Genomic DNA, 15547 nt, shown 5'->3' on the forward strand with positions numbered 1-15547 from the left:
CATGAGGTAAAATAACATCTTTCAGGATATTTTTATACATGAAACGGTCCATTATTCCATCGCTTCAATGTGTTGGATCTAGATCGTTAGCAGAAAAACACCCCCAGACCATTACATTGCCTCCACCATGCTTCTCGGTCTTATGGCAGTAACGTAAATCGAGGCGTTTTCCGGCCGGTCGACGTACACGGCAAATGCCATTGCTCCCAATGATGTTGAACTTCGATTCATCACTGAACAGGACAGTTTGCCATTTCTGCACATTCCAGTCAATATGAGATGTAGCAAACAGGAGTCTTTTCTTCTGGTTTTTAAGTGAAATCAGCAGTTTCTTTGCAGGGCGTCGAGAAAACAATCCGGCTTCAACAGCACGTCGTCTGATTGTTCGGTCCGATACAGGCAGCTCTAATTTCTTTTGTACCTCGACTGATGATAATTAGGGATCCTTCTTGACGGATCTGACGATTATAGAATCCTCTCTAGAAGTGGTGGAACGCGGTCTTCCACCTTTGCTATCTGCTGCCAACTTCCCCGTCCCAGTGAAAAATAAAACCGCGTCCCACATGGGTTCCGCGTGGGTTCCGTGTGGGATTTATGGGATTTATGTGGGACGGATTTTCCCATGTGGTATCCGTATGGAAATTTGTCACCTTAAACCCATGTGGGTAATCCCACATGGGTTACATGTGGGAACCATATGGTATTTACACACATGGGAAATCCCACGTGGGATTTGCATGGGAATTAATTTAAAAGCTGGAAACTAAAAAAAAACTAAAAAAAAATTTTTTAAATCGACATTGCATTGCGTTACGTTTATTTTGTGAGAAATTATTTTATATTAATAAAGAGAATGGCAAGCAAGTATGTAAGTACCGCGAATAATTTTTATCTTTCCTTATAGAAATAAGATTAAGATTTGTGCAAATAGACGTATTATTAGGATAATATTATAGTTATTTGAATATAGATCTTGAGTAAATTATTTGCAAACAATTAACTGATGCAAGTTGAAATGTTGTCGAAAACTAATTTTGCACCATGGAGCACTGCAGTGTCCCACAAAGAAATGCAGGTTTGAAAGTCAAAGAATTCCTAATTTTCTTGATTAAAAAAGAAAAAAATAATATGGGTTTCGTAACTTTTTTTATGCTCCAAAACTTTTAACTTTAGATATAATAAGGTCCTTAAGACTTAAGAGACTTACGAACTACATTGAGAAACAAAAACAGGATGTTTACAGAAACTTTTCAATTTTTAATCTGGAGTACCACAGTGTTATTGATAATAAAGCTTCTGGATCCAGTTTTCAAAGTAATATGATCTAAGTAATGTTTAAAATAAAATAATATGCTTTAAAATGCATATAGTTATACATATAACTCCTGATAGTTAATTATATGTATAACTATTTATACATATAATTTGTTATAAAACTTATTTTTTAAGGTTATGCTTGAATAAATTAGTACCAATTAATTCAAATTCAAGATTTAGTTAAAGTTCAAGTTAATGTTTTTATTTATTCATTGTTTTTGTTAATTTTATATATTTATTTGTTCAAATTTATCAGTTAGTACTATATTTTACTACAGTAAGAATGTTTATCATTGTTGAACGTGATTTTATGTTGTTATTGATGTTAAATTTATTACGTTTCAATAACTCAGATCGAATCTTAACTGAATTATTGAAAGCTTTGTATATATATATATATATATATATATATATATATATATATATATATATATATATATATATATATATATATATATATATATATATATATATATATATATATATATATATATATATATATATATATATATATAAATATAACATTAAAACAATAAAATTGATACAAAATTTCACTTTAAAACGAATACCATTAACATTGTGATGATAATAGCATTAGGAAACTAGTATTTATGTATTATTATTATACTATAAATAAATAGTTTTTTAATTCATTTTATAAAATGGAGACTGACAACTGATAATTAATGGAAATAAATACAAATTATAAAAATCATGTATTATTACTAAATACTATATTAATGCTAGTCTACAAAGTTAAAATCAATTTAGAGCATTGTTATTAGTTCTTTTGTGATTCGCACTTCCACTTCTGTCTCTCAAATTTGTAAAATAGGTGGTCAAAGCTTGCTCAATAGGTAGGTTCTCAGCATAACAATGCTTTTTTCTTACACTTTCTAAAGAGAAATATGGCAAATTGATTACTTATTTTACTTAAATTGTAGGGTCATCTATGCATAATGATGTCAGATGATGACCCGGTTTGTTGAACAACTTCACCCTTTATCAAACTCAGTCAATTTTTTGCCATTTCCCATTGAAAATGATGTCAGTTTTTGTTATCGTATTATGATGGTATATCTGAATTTTTAATATAATATAAAAAATGCATATACCATCAATTTTTTTCTGGTTCAGTTATACATTTATTCTCAACAGTACTAAAAGTAAAAAAAAAAAAATGCGTAAATTGTTCTTTCAGATAAGCAAGCTAATTTCTGAATTTAAATTGTTTTTCCTATGATCCTCTACAGTTTTAAGCAACAAAAGCAAGAAGTTTTTAGACCACATTGTTGGTGTAAATACCTCTAAAACCTGCTCATAGCTAGCATAAATTGTTTTACTTTTTTTTAAAATAAAATATTTTACTTTTTTTTTTAATTCAATTTTTTAATTGACATTATTTTGGTCTCAACATCTCCTCCCCATTGTCAATTATTGTTAAACTCACACTGCCCCTCTATCTACTGGCATCATTTATGGATGATCCCATAGCCTAAATACTATATATATATATATATATATATATATATATATATATATATATATATATATATATATATATATATATATATATTATTTTTACTTTATTTACAACACCATTTGAGATACAACAAACCCTTACAAAGCTTACAATAATTCAGTTAAAATTCAATCTGAGTTATTGAAACGTAATAAATTTAACATCAATAGAAAAGTAAAGCTGTCATCATTTAAAATGTAAAGGGTGTTGTCAAAATATGTTGATAGTAAAATTAAGTTACTAATAAAATCACGTTCAACAATGATAAATATTCTTACTGTAGTAAGAATTAGTACTAGTTAACAAATTTGAACAAATAAATATAAAATAGTGAAAAAACAATGAACAAATAACTTGAACTTGAACTAAATCTTGAATTTGAATTAATTGGTTCTAATTTGTTCAAGCATAACCTTAAAAAATAAGTTTATATAATAAATTTTATGTATAACTAGTTATACATATAGTTAACTATCAGGAGTTATATGTATAACTGCATGCATTTTAAAGCCATTTTATTTAATTTATATATTACTTTAGATCATATTACTTTGAATACTGGACCCAAAGACTTTATTCCCAATTACACTGTGGTACTCCAGATTAAAAATTTAAAAGTTTCAGTAAATATCCTGTTTTTGTTCCTCAATGTACTTCGTTAGTCCCTTAAGTTTTATGAACCTTATTATATATAAAGTTAAAAGTTTTGGAGCCTAAAAAAATACAGAAAACCTCCTTATCTCCTCCCTATTTTTTTTTTTTAATAAAGAAAATTTGACTTTCAAACCTGCATTTCTTTGTGGGACACTGCAGTGTCCCATGCATGCATGCTTGGTTTTTGACAACATTAGAACTTGCATCAGTCAATTGTTTGCAGATAATATACTCAAGAACTATATTCAAATATCATATGAACATGTTAGAGAATGTTCATATGATATTTGAACATCACAAATTTAATAATATTGTTGTGATATGTTATATAAATAATTCCATAATAGATTATGATATGAAAATAAGATAGGATATGAAGGCAATGATCAAAGAATAAATTTACTTATAGAAATTTAGATGTTTGTTTATTAGTTTCAGAATATTATATTATGTGTGACCGCGGCCTTCTATAATAACAGGCCTTGACATCGCGCAACAAAGTTGTTAAACTGAAGGCCAATTCCTAATACTGTGTTAACATTTTCATCTTTTAACATTAGATGAAAGTTTGTGTTCGCGCTTTTTTAATAAATCTTTAAAATGTGATTGGTTTATAAATTAGATAGCCCAACATCAAGACAATAACGTTGTTATTGTCTTGATGTTGATGTAAGGTTCAAGGCGTTAACTTTGTAAGGTAATAATATTGTCAAACTAACGATAAGTTTTTTTAATAATTAAAATGCCTTAAAAATGCCTTTAAAATGCTGTGTATCTCTTTGCAAGTCGAACTATCTCAACTACAACAAAAATATCAATTTATACAACTACAATATCAATTACAACTACAACAAAAATATCAATACTCAACTACGACAAAAATATTAATTTATAAATTCCCGAAGAATCTAGAGGAGAGAAAAAGATGTAGTGAAGCTATCCCAAGAACTGGTTTTATTGTTACAGACTATACAGCATTATGTCAACTGCATTGGCCAAATGAAGCACCTTTTGAAAGCAAATATGGGAAGCAACGACCTTTAAACCCACCATCTATTTTTAAAATATTCCGCCTAGTTGTTTAGCCACACCAGCAAGTAAAGTTAGAAAAAATGTAACTTCAAGCGGTTTTCGAAGCATTTTACCAGATGAGTTAAATGATTTTCTAAAAAAGGATGAAATTATATTTGACGATATTCAATCTTTGTTAAGTGATAATAACGATGTTATTGTTTTCCAGCTTAATAAAAAAAAGTTTACACATACAATCAAAAATGTACAAACTTGGTGTTTCATTATTTATTTTAGTAATTTTCAATGATTATTCATTTGTAGCTAACCATAATGGCACAATTTGTAATATTTCATATTTAGCTGTAAACAAATTAAAGTTAATAAAAACAAAATCAGCTTTATTTGAAGCAGTTAGATTTTTAAAAAATAAAGAAAGTTCGCTTCAATCAAATATTCTATTCGAACACCTTAATGCTATGAGAAAAGTTAATGTTGGTGAAGTTTTATATACTTCAGATATTATATGTAGAGCATATGTGAGTATTTTGCTATGCGACGAAGTTTATATGATTGTATGTGTATTGACTACAAGTTGCCAAGTATAAGGACTTTAACCCTGTTATATATTTATAAAACTTTTTTTTTGCTTGAATCAACTTTTATTGGTGTTTTTTATTGTTGGTGATTTTTATTGTTACCATTTTTAGCAAAAAAAATTAAAAATACAGTTATCTTTCTAATATATAGATATATACTTTGTTATGGTTCTGCTTGTTATTGATACTATTTTAATATTACATAAATATTCTTAATGAAATTTGAAATACGAAAAATATGATTATCTTTTAACAATTTTTTGGTTTTCTTTTTATATTTCCGTTTTTACTAGAGATTATTATTAGAAAACATAGGCTGCCATTACACCCTACCTAATATAAAAATATATCAATATAAGTAAAAGTGAAAGTTTAATCGGCCTTCAGTTTTTACGGCATTTTGCGCGATGTCAAGGCCTGTTATTATAGAAGTCTACATCATTGAAAAAGTAGGTTTTTACATTTTTGTTTTCGTTTTTTTGTTTAACTACTTTTCCTTATTGATCACTTTTTTTCAGGATTCTCCTCATGGGTTCAAGATCATTACGCAAACTGGCTAATAATTAAAATTGCTCGACTAATAAGGTTCCTTATTAAAATTGCTCTCTCTCTCTCTCTCTCTCTCTCTCTCTCTCTCTCTCTCTCTCTCGCGCGCTCTCGCTCTCTCTCTCTCTCTCTCTCTCTCTCTCTCTCTCTCTCTCTCTCTCTCTCTCTCTCTCTCTCTCTCTCTCTCTCTCTCTCTCTCTCTCTCTCTCTCTCTCTCTCTCTCTCTCTCTCTCTCTCTCTCTCTCTATATATATATATATATATATATATATATATATTTATATTTACATTTATATATATTTGTATTTATTTTTATTTATTTTTTTTTTAGAAAATGTTTGAAGAAAGTTAGAAGATACTAAAAACCGATATATATAAGCCGAAGCGATTTAATTAATTCAATTGACAAAAAACGGCGTGTAAATCGCAAAAGAAAAAATATTTTTAATATTCGTTTTGGATGTATTGATTAATAGCATTTATTTTTAAATAAATTCATTTTGCAACACGTTTTTTAATTTTATAAAATTTCGTCATAATAGTTTAACGATAGGCTATAGGTGGAAAACATCACATGTAAAAGATCAAAAATGCTACACGTTTTGAATACCGAATGGGATAAAGTAGCAAATACCAGATTAAGTTAAGCCTCTCTGAAAGCTTCGATGATTAATTTTAAATTACTATTTAAGTAATTTTTAAATTAAAAGAATTTTTAAAATTATCATAGAAGCATTCGGACTTTCATTTGTCTAGTATTGACTACTTTTATACCATTTGGATTAAAATATGTGGCATTTAAGATCTATAACATGTCGTATTTTCCACCTATATCCCATGTAGGATTTACCACATAAAACCCATGTGGGATTTACCATATGAAACCCACATGGGACAAAATAATAATCCCCATATGGGTTACATGTGGTAAAAACCCACGCGTATCCCATATGGGATTTACCATATGGAATCCATGTGGGATTTACCATATGAAACCCACATGGGTTACATGTGGAAAAAATCCACGCGTATCCCATGTGCGCTTTTTCACTGGGGTAGAACGATATTTGGAACATAGTCTTAATACGGTCCATTTTTTCACGCGATATCACAAATACTTTTTTGTGACATTCCACTTACGTAATCGCCAATAATTTTCTTTGTTAGTTCCAATCCAAGTCTGTCGGGAGCCATTTTTGCACTTGAAGTCATAAAAATAATAAAAATAAATAATCACGCTTCTCAAGGCTTACCGTGTTACATTTACCTTGTGATGATACAATAATGATCTGTGGAACACAACGTCTTGGTTGGATGTGGACTGTATTGATGTAATGAAACACTTGTTGTATTTCACTTCTTGTATTGATGTTCTTCGATAAAACACTTTGATAAAACTCACTTCGATAAACTGTCTTGATAATACTGACTGATTGACTTCCATATACTGACTGAATTACATGTCGATTTACATATCGCTTATATTGTAAAATGAACCTGTGTGAACCTGTTCTGGAAGATTCTAGGTGCTTCTTTTCGATGCTTCTGGAAGCTTCTGGATGCGTCTGGATGCTTCTGAATGATTCTGGATACTTCTGGATGCTACTGGATGCTTCCAGATGCTTCTTCTGGAAATTTCTGGAATCTTCTGCATGCTTCTGGAAACTTCTGGATACTTCCTTTAATTATTAAAAAACTTCCGTGACGTTGACACGGACCAGACTTAAGGAAATGAAACAAACCAAAAAAGTTGCACTTGTTTTGTCCGCTGCAAAATGGCACTTGTCAACGAAATTCTGCCTGTGTGCTGTCAGCTGATTGCTCATGTCATGGCATGCTATGACTCCAGACTCCTGAACTGTTTGCTGTGGTAGTATAGTGCGTTTCGTTTTTAAGACATATAAAATTAGGAACACTTTTTAGCGTTGTTCGATGTTGGTTGCATATGTTTTGTCCAATACTGTATATGGTAAAGACATTCTAAGTACTTGCATAATAGTTTTCTCTATTTTTCAATTATATATTCTTATTTGAATAAAACATAGATCCTCTTACACCATTTTTTATTCTTTTCCTGTCGTATGTAGATGTAGTTATGCTCTACATCTTGGTAGAGGCGTAGGCTGGGGAGGGGAGAAGAAGGCGCAGGGAGAGCGAATGCTTCCACTGCAAAAAAAAATTTGAAGCCGGCGGCGTCAGGGCTTTTTTTATTTGACATTATTTTATTACGTTTTAATTTCATCGCATAATAAATTGTGAAAAGACGCCAACGCAACGTTGACGTCTTTTTAATGTCCACAATGTAATCATAAAAGGCGCAGATACATGTTTCCCATTTTAGTAGGTGCCTAAAGTTGTCAAATCACAAGTCTATATTTTTCTATAAACTTTTCGCGTCATCTATGAATTAAACATGTCAAATTTAAAAAAAGAATATGTCTTGAAACGAATATAAAAAACTAAAAGACGCCGAATGTTGGAAAAAATTCCGAAAAAATGACAGTATTCAAATGTATTTAAAACCTAGAGACTCGCCTAAAGATTTCATTTTAAGTGATGCTAATGATAGTGACTCAGTCACAGATCGTGTTGATATACCACCACAACGTGATGATAGTGACTCAGTCACAGGACTTACAGTCGTCACAAAACCTGCTGATAAACCACCACAGCGTAATGTTGATAATAGTGACTCTTTCACAGATCGTGCGGATATAACACTACAACGTGATGATGATAATGATAGTGACTCAGCCACAGATCGTGCAGATACACCACCATAACTTGAGGATGGTGATAGTGACTCAGTCACAGATCATACTACTCGGTGAAGCCCGTTATTAATCTCCAAGTAAGCTACCCAATAGATCATCACATATTTTGTAATGAAAGCATCACACTTGCAGTTATTCGAGACTTACTACAATACGGACCGTGCCAGCCAGGACTCTGTGATAATTTTAATGATTTCTCAAGAGATGACATGGAAAGGCAATTTAGCACAGCATAGTTCTAAAAATAACTGTTAAAAGGTTTACGAGAAGAGAAACATAATCGTCACTAGTTATTTAATCCCCACGAGTTAACACTATGTTTTGTTTTGTATGCTAGCTTTTCAGCAATTATAGAGCAGACTGTTCTTGGAGCGATTGCGGAAAAGATTGTTCAAATTTTACAAAAGGTGTCTCCAAAATTGAGAAGCACGAATCATCAAAACCCATGAAGAATCTGTTAGACAGTTATTTTTAACAAAGCTTTGCATACCTAATGACAAAACGGTTTTGGCAGAGCTTGTGGCCTCAGAGAGAAGACAAATAGAAAAAATCAGGAGGATTTTAAAGACTATCATAGATGGAGTAACGTTTTTAGGCAAACAAGGATTGGCTTTTTGTGGCACAGAGAATTTGGTGGTAGGGGTTCCTGTAATAAAAGTAATTTTCTCGAACTTATAAAGCTTCTTGCTAAATATGACAATATATTAGAACAGCATGTCAATCAAAATGACTGCAATGCCTTCTTTCTCAGTCCAGACATCCAGACCTTATACAGTCTTTGGCATCTGAAATTAAAGCAAAAATATTTTCAGAAGTGAAGAATGCAAAGTATTTTGCAGTTATTATAGATTACAACATATTAAAACAACATGTCAATCAAAGTGACTGCAATGCCTTCTTTCTCAGTCCAGACATCCAGAATGACCTTATACAGTCTTTGGCATCTGAAATTAAAGCAAAAATATTTTCAGAAGTGAAGAATCCAAAGTATTTTGCAGTTATTATAGATTACAACATAAATATAAGTATAGTTGATCAATTTTCTATGTCTTTCAGAAATTTGATCTTGTTGTTCTTCTAGTCTTTTGGAGTAAGCTGTTAACACTGGCTTTTCATTTGTCTCAATATTTACAAAAGAGTACTATAAATATGGTTATTGCTGCATGTTACATCAAAATCTTTGAATCTCAACTTAACAATATTAGAGAAAACTAAGATTCTACCCAGTTAGCACACTTACGTTTGGCCAAAGTGTATAAATACATTGCGAACGTCGGCTATTTTTCCCGATACAAATACAACGTTGATCCAATGATCTAATGTGTATAGATCAACGTTGACCAAATGTGTATAACCCCACACCCGTTGGATTATATACGGTGGATCAACGTTGTGTTTGCATCGAAAAAAGGCAGATATAAATATATATATTTGTATAATTTATAAGAATTATTTTTCATTCAAATATTTCAGTTGAGTACGGAAAAACCTTTTTCTACTATATTTTTCTTGATTTTTTAACAAAATATAACGCAATAAGCAAAACAACATAAATAATGCGTCTTTAATTTGATGCTTTTTACTAGCTACTATAAGTATTAACAAACGTTATAAGATATGTTGATTTAGAAAAATGGTTACAAAATGTATGCATAAGAAAAATGCATGTATAAGTGAGCAGCCGTTGCGCAGTGTAGCGCACTTACCTCAGAAACGAAGGATCCGTGGTTCAAACCCCACCTCTGGGAAAGTTTTGCGACATCGGTTATGTCGCAAATTAATTCTCCTCCACGGTGCTGCTCTGTGATAAGACGGTATATATATATATATATATATATATATATATATATATATATATATATATATATATATATATATATATATATATATATATATATATATATATAAAACAAAATATAAAACAAATAAATTTAATTTTACATTGTGTAAACCTAAAATAAAACGTTGAATTAATTTAAAATACAACGTTTCGCTAACGTAAAATACAACGTTTTGCGAACGTAAAATACAAAATTGAATCAACGTAAAATATTACGCAATGCCGACTTAGAGTACAACCTGGGCCAACGTTGTTTTTTGGTTACTGGCAACGTCGTATTTGTAACTAAAATGATGTAGAAACAACGTTGGCGGTCGATATTTGATCAACGCAACGCGCAACATTTTTCTAACGTTTTATCAAGATTTGTGTGCTTGCTGGGTAGTTTGAATGATCTGGAAAAAGAAACCAATGACCTTGCTTTAAAATGCAACATAGCAACAGCTTATAAGCAGAAAAGAGTTGGAAAAAAGAAACGACATTATGACGAGCTTGCAATAAATGAGAGAAAAGAAGATCGAAAAGAATTTTGTGGTTGATACTTACCTGGTCTCACTAGACGCTGTGACCAGCACAATAAACAATCAATTTCAACAGTTTGTGAAAAGTTCAAATGCATAGATCCAAAGCGTTATGAGGATAGGGATAGCTTAGAACTTATCAAATTTCTCTCAGAGCAATATCCGATTGATATCACAACTCTGGATGATGTTGTTAAAGAATTTCTTTCATTCAGAATTCTTTTTAAAGAAATCGACACGAAAGAGATGAACATTAACAATGTGTTAAAATTTATACTAACTAATGATCTCTGTGACATTTACCCAAATATCACAACATTGTATAAAATATACATGACGTTTCCTATTTTGAGTGCATCAGCAGAGAGATCCTTCAGCGGATTAATGCTCCTTAAGTCATATTTACGGTCCATTATGAGCGAGGAAAGATTGTCGGCATTACCATTTCTAGCAATTGAAAGAGACTTAGTGAATGACCTTGACCTTGAAGTTGTGTTAAATGGTTTTTCCCGGATGAAACCTAGAAGAATGAAGCTTAATTAAGTTTCACACACCCTACTATTGTTGCATTGTTGAGAATAATATATTAAATTATTATAATTATCATAATTAAAGTTATTGAAGAGTAATTAATTGTTGTTTGTTATTGTGGTGTTGCCAACATTCAGGGGGAAAATTTACATACCCCCGCTTCTGAGGGACTTGCCATCCCCCAGGCGCCTTTTCAAAAAACATTCGCTTCCTCAGTTGTCAAACCCTGGCTACGCCTCTGCATCTGGGGTATATCTTACTACAGTCCAGCAGTAATCATCCGACATCGAGAGAGGGTTCTATTTTTCCTGTTACCTGTTTTTCATCGTCGCTATGCCTAATAAAAACGCTCATATGTGCACAGCTATCAGGGGAAAAGTCTAAACAAGAGTTCAGAAAATGAATATTGCATGACATGTTGCAGCCTTATTTCTGGAAGATTAAAAAAGTTTCATCACAAGTTTTTCATAATTACCTGAGTTCTTATTTCTTAAAAGGATCTCAAGCAAAAGTTTGAGGGATTTTCAGGTATTCAGCTTAAAACCACAGAGAATTTATACAATTGTTCATCTTTCAGAAGATTACGTATCTGAGGACTAATAAAGACACCTTTTTTATTTGGCTTAACTCAGCCATGCAAATTTCTTTTTATAGTACTTGATAGCAACTTTACTTAGAACCTTTACACAATTTTTTTTGTCGAGACAATAAACAAAGATTCAAATTTATATGTAATGGTATGATGTTTATTTTATATATATACACATTATATATATATATATATATATATATATATATATATATATATATATATATATATATATATATATATATATATATATATATATATACATTATTAAAATAAAAGCACTTCTTTCTAGATCCCTTCTGATTAGCAACTGGTGGTTGTAGCTAATAAAGTCAAAAGGGAGCTGACTGTTGACACAAGACTTTTTTATATTTACGGCTGTTTACATGAAGGGGTCTTATATTCAATATTACACCCCACAAGAAATGATGATAGTTCATTGCCATTACGTTATAACACTGCTTTAAAGTCTTTACATTTGCCTGCAGCAGATTTCACTGCTGCAGGCAAATGTAAATAATTTAGTCCAAAACTACGGCTTTTTTTTTGATAAATTTATGAGTCTGATCAGGTCACTTTATTCATTCTGTGTTATTACTTAATTCATGCTTTGTTATTACTTAATTTATTCTGTGTCTCAAAAATCGAAAAAGAATTAGGCTTTTTAATGTTGGTGATTTAGCTTTAGCATGATTTGATTATTTATCTTTAGATTCCAGAAGCATGGAGGCATAGAAAAGCTCTCCAAAGGTTTTATAGCAGCTACTATTTACTTTAAACTACATAGCTTTAATACCTGATTCTACAAAAAATCAATAATAACGACACTTTTATTTATAAAAAAAATCTCTTTAAGATGGAAAAAACAAAGAAATAAAATAATAAATTAAAATATTATAAATAAATATGTTAAATAAAAGAAATAAGATAATAAATAAAGAACTATAATCATAAGATCGTGAACAAAAAATATACTAAAAGATTATTAAATCTGAAGATTTTGAGCCGTAGAACTGCGGGAAGTTTTTTTTAATCTGATACCTTTATTAGTGGTATTTTGTCAAGAATAGCTTTGTTGTCAAAGAATAAATATAATCGTATCGTAAAAAAATCGCTGTCTAATTAAATTTTGATATGTAGCTATCAACCAGCTATAGATTTGTAGATACTTTGTAGCTTGCTACAAAGCAACGATGTGTAGCTAGTGACGCATCGCTACAAAACTGCAATGTTTAAATTTCAACTATTCTAATAATTCGATAGGTTCGACACTAAAAATCAAATTTTTAAAGATGTTAAAGACATTTGGAAAAACTAAAATAAGAAAAAAAAATCGCTTGAAAATGGCTTTAAAGCTAGCTAGTCGCTCGCTTGTCGCTAGCTCATTTCCTACCGTGTCTTTGCCTTGATTTTTGCTCATGCCAGTTTTTATTAGACTTAAAAAATTAAATTTTTAACTTCTGGTTATTTTGACTCATTGCTTGGTTTACATGAACTTGATGCAAACATCGTGCAACTCAATATTTTTCTCTTTTGTTAATGTTATGAATGCAAATAGAATTTTCAAACATCAAAGCTATAAATTTCTTGCATACTAAAAACCAGTTTGAAAATCTATAGTTTAAAAAAGTTATGAAAAACTTTTTTTAAACCTGGAAAAATAAAATTCTAAAAATCGGGAGGAATTTAGGGAAAAATAAAAAATAAAAAAATAATTAGTAAATTTTTACTGCTACAATTATTTCACGTTTAATAATAAATAATCATCATTGAGCCATATATATAAAATCACTAAAATAAAAACCGTAATAAAAAAATACAAAATTGCGTACGAGATCAAACGTCAGTTTTCACACCAAACGGGAATTTACTTAACCGGAGTCAAAATTCAATAGAAAAAACTCTTTTCTGTGCCTACATGTCAAAAACAATTCACTTTTTTTATTTAACAAAGGTTTTTTATTGTATGTTAAAATAATATATTTTTCATTTATGCAAAGATTATACCTTTTTGAGGATAGATTATAGAGTTGACATTTTTAAACAATACTCAACTTGGTTATCGGTTTAATGCCTGCTTCCTTAAGTTTCTAGATCTCCTTAGAAAGTTCAGTGTCTTTTTTATACCTGACCAAGCTAAATGATTTTAAGTGGTTTGCAAACCTGATCTTAAAGGAGTTTTCGCTAATACCAATGTAATATTTCTTTGCATGATTGACGTTAGGTGGTGTTAGAGTAGCTTTATAAATAATGTTTTTAGTTAGGTATTGATTTTAATCACAGCCAACCCATTATCTCCATACAACCCAAAATCAAATTTGTTAAATAAAATTGAGAAATTTGGAAAAGAAGTAAAATTCCAACCAGCTCACCTACCTCGGCACCATCAAACGCTCCCATGGTGACGTCAAATAAATCGCCTGATTTTTTTATCCCAACTTCGTTATCGTTTAATAATAATATCCATTTATTATTTCAATAATTTTAAATATATGGCTAAATGATTGCCAAATGACATGAAACTTAAAGTCCCATAAAAAAAGTTGTATTTTTTTTTATTTAAATAGGTAATATATTTTGATCTATTTTATATATGCCGATGTTAAACCGACAAAGAGCTGTATGAAAGAGTTGTGTTGCATTCCAACAGAATATGACACAAGTCTCTCTCTCTCTCTCTCTCTCTCTCTCTCTCTCTCTCTCTCTATGTATATATATATATATATATATATATATATATATATATATATATATATATATATATATATATATATATATATATAGATATATATATATATATATATATATATATATATATATATATAGATATATATATATATATATATATATATATATATATATATATATATATATATATATATATATATATATATATATATATATATATATATATATATATATATATATATATATATATATACACATTAATGATAGATAATCAAAGAGCAGACGGTTTGATAATTGGTGCTGCATGAAAATTTTTTTTTTAAATTTGGTTTTAATTTTTTTGCTTTTGTTTTGTTTTGTTTAGGTACCCCAAGAAGTCCTTACGGTCTTATCACAGAGCACCGCGGATTTTAATTTAATTATTGCTATATCAACGCTGTATGATAACTTTAAGGTTTTGGTAGAAGTCACTGATAATATAGTTTATTACTTTTTGAAAACAAACATAAAAAGTGTAAGGGATTTTTCGTTATAACAAGGGACATTTAGTACACTTTTATAGGGCTAGCTTGATCACGGGATCAAGCCTCCAATGAACATATGTATCTTGATACTTTTTTTTTTTTTTTTTTTAGAATTCGGTGTGCCCAGAATACTTTAGACAAGAGTCTCATAAAAGAATAAATAAAAAAATAAATGAAAACAGCTGTGAATGTCGCATTAGAAGGTAAAAGTATTAATGGAACTGTAAAAGCATTTTAATAGTGTTTCTTGAAAAAATTTCAGTAATGTATCTCAAAAGATGTGTACAAAAAACAAAAAATTATTCTAGTGAAATTGAACATGTTCAAAATTCTAGACAGTCACAATTACTTTCTAATTAAAAGAAAGAATTATATGACTAATTAAAAATGACAAGTACACTTTATCGTGGATTAGCCCCAAAATCACTTAG

General features: G+C 30.0%; 1 long non-coding RNA gene across 1 annotated transcript; it reads left to right on the forward strand.

The window, feature by feature from the left end:
* The first annotated feature begins 546 nt into the window (after nucleotides 1-546).
* LOC136087278 (uncharacterized) lies at nucleotides 547-6119 on the forward strand. Its single transcript, XR_010641684.1, has 3 exons — nucleotides 547-868; nucleotides 5622-5688; nucleotides 5981-6119. It is a non-coding gene; the product is annotated as an uncharacterized LOC136087278 (long non-coding RNA).
* The last annotated feature ends 9428 nt before the right edge of the window (nucleotides 6120-15547 follow it).

This window comes from Hydra vulgaris, chromosome 11, assembly GCF_038396675.1.
Source record: "Hydra vulgaris chromosome 11, alternate assembly HydraT2T_AEP".
NCBI lineage: Eukaryota > Metazoa > Cnidaria > Hydrozoa > Anthoathecata > Hydridae > Hydra > Hydra vulgaris.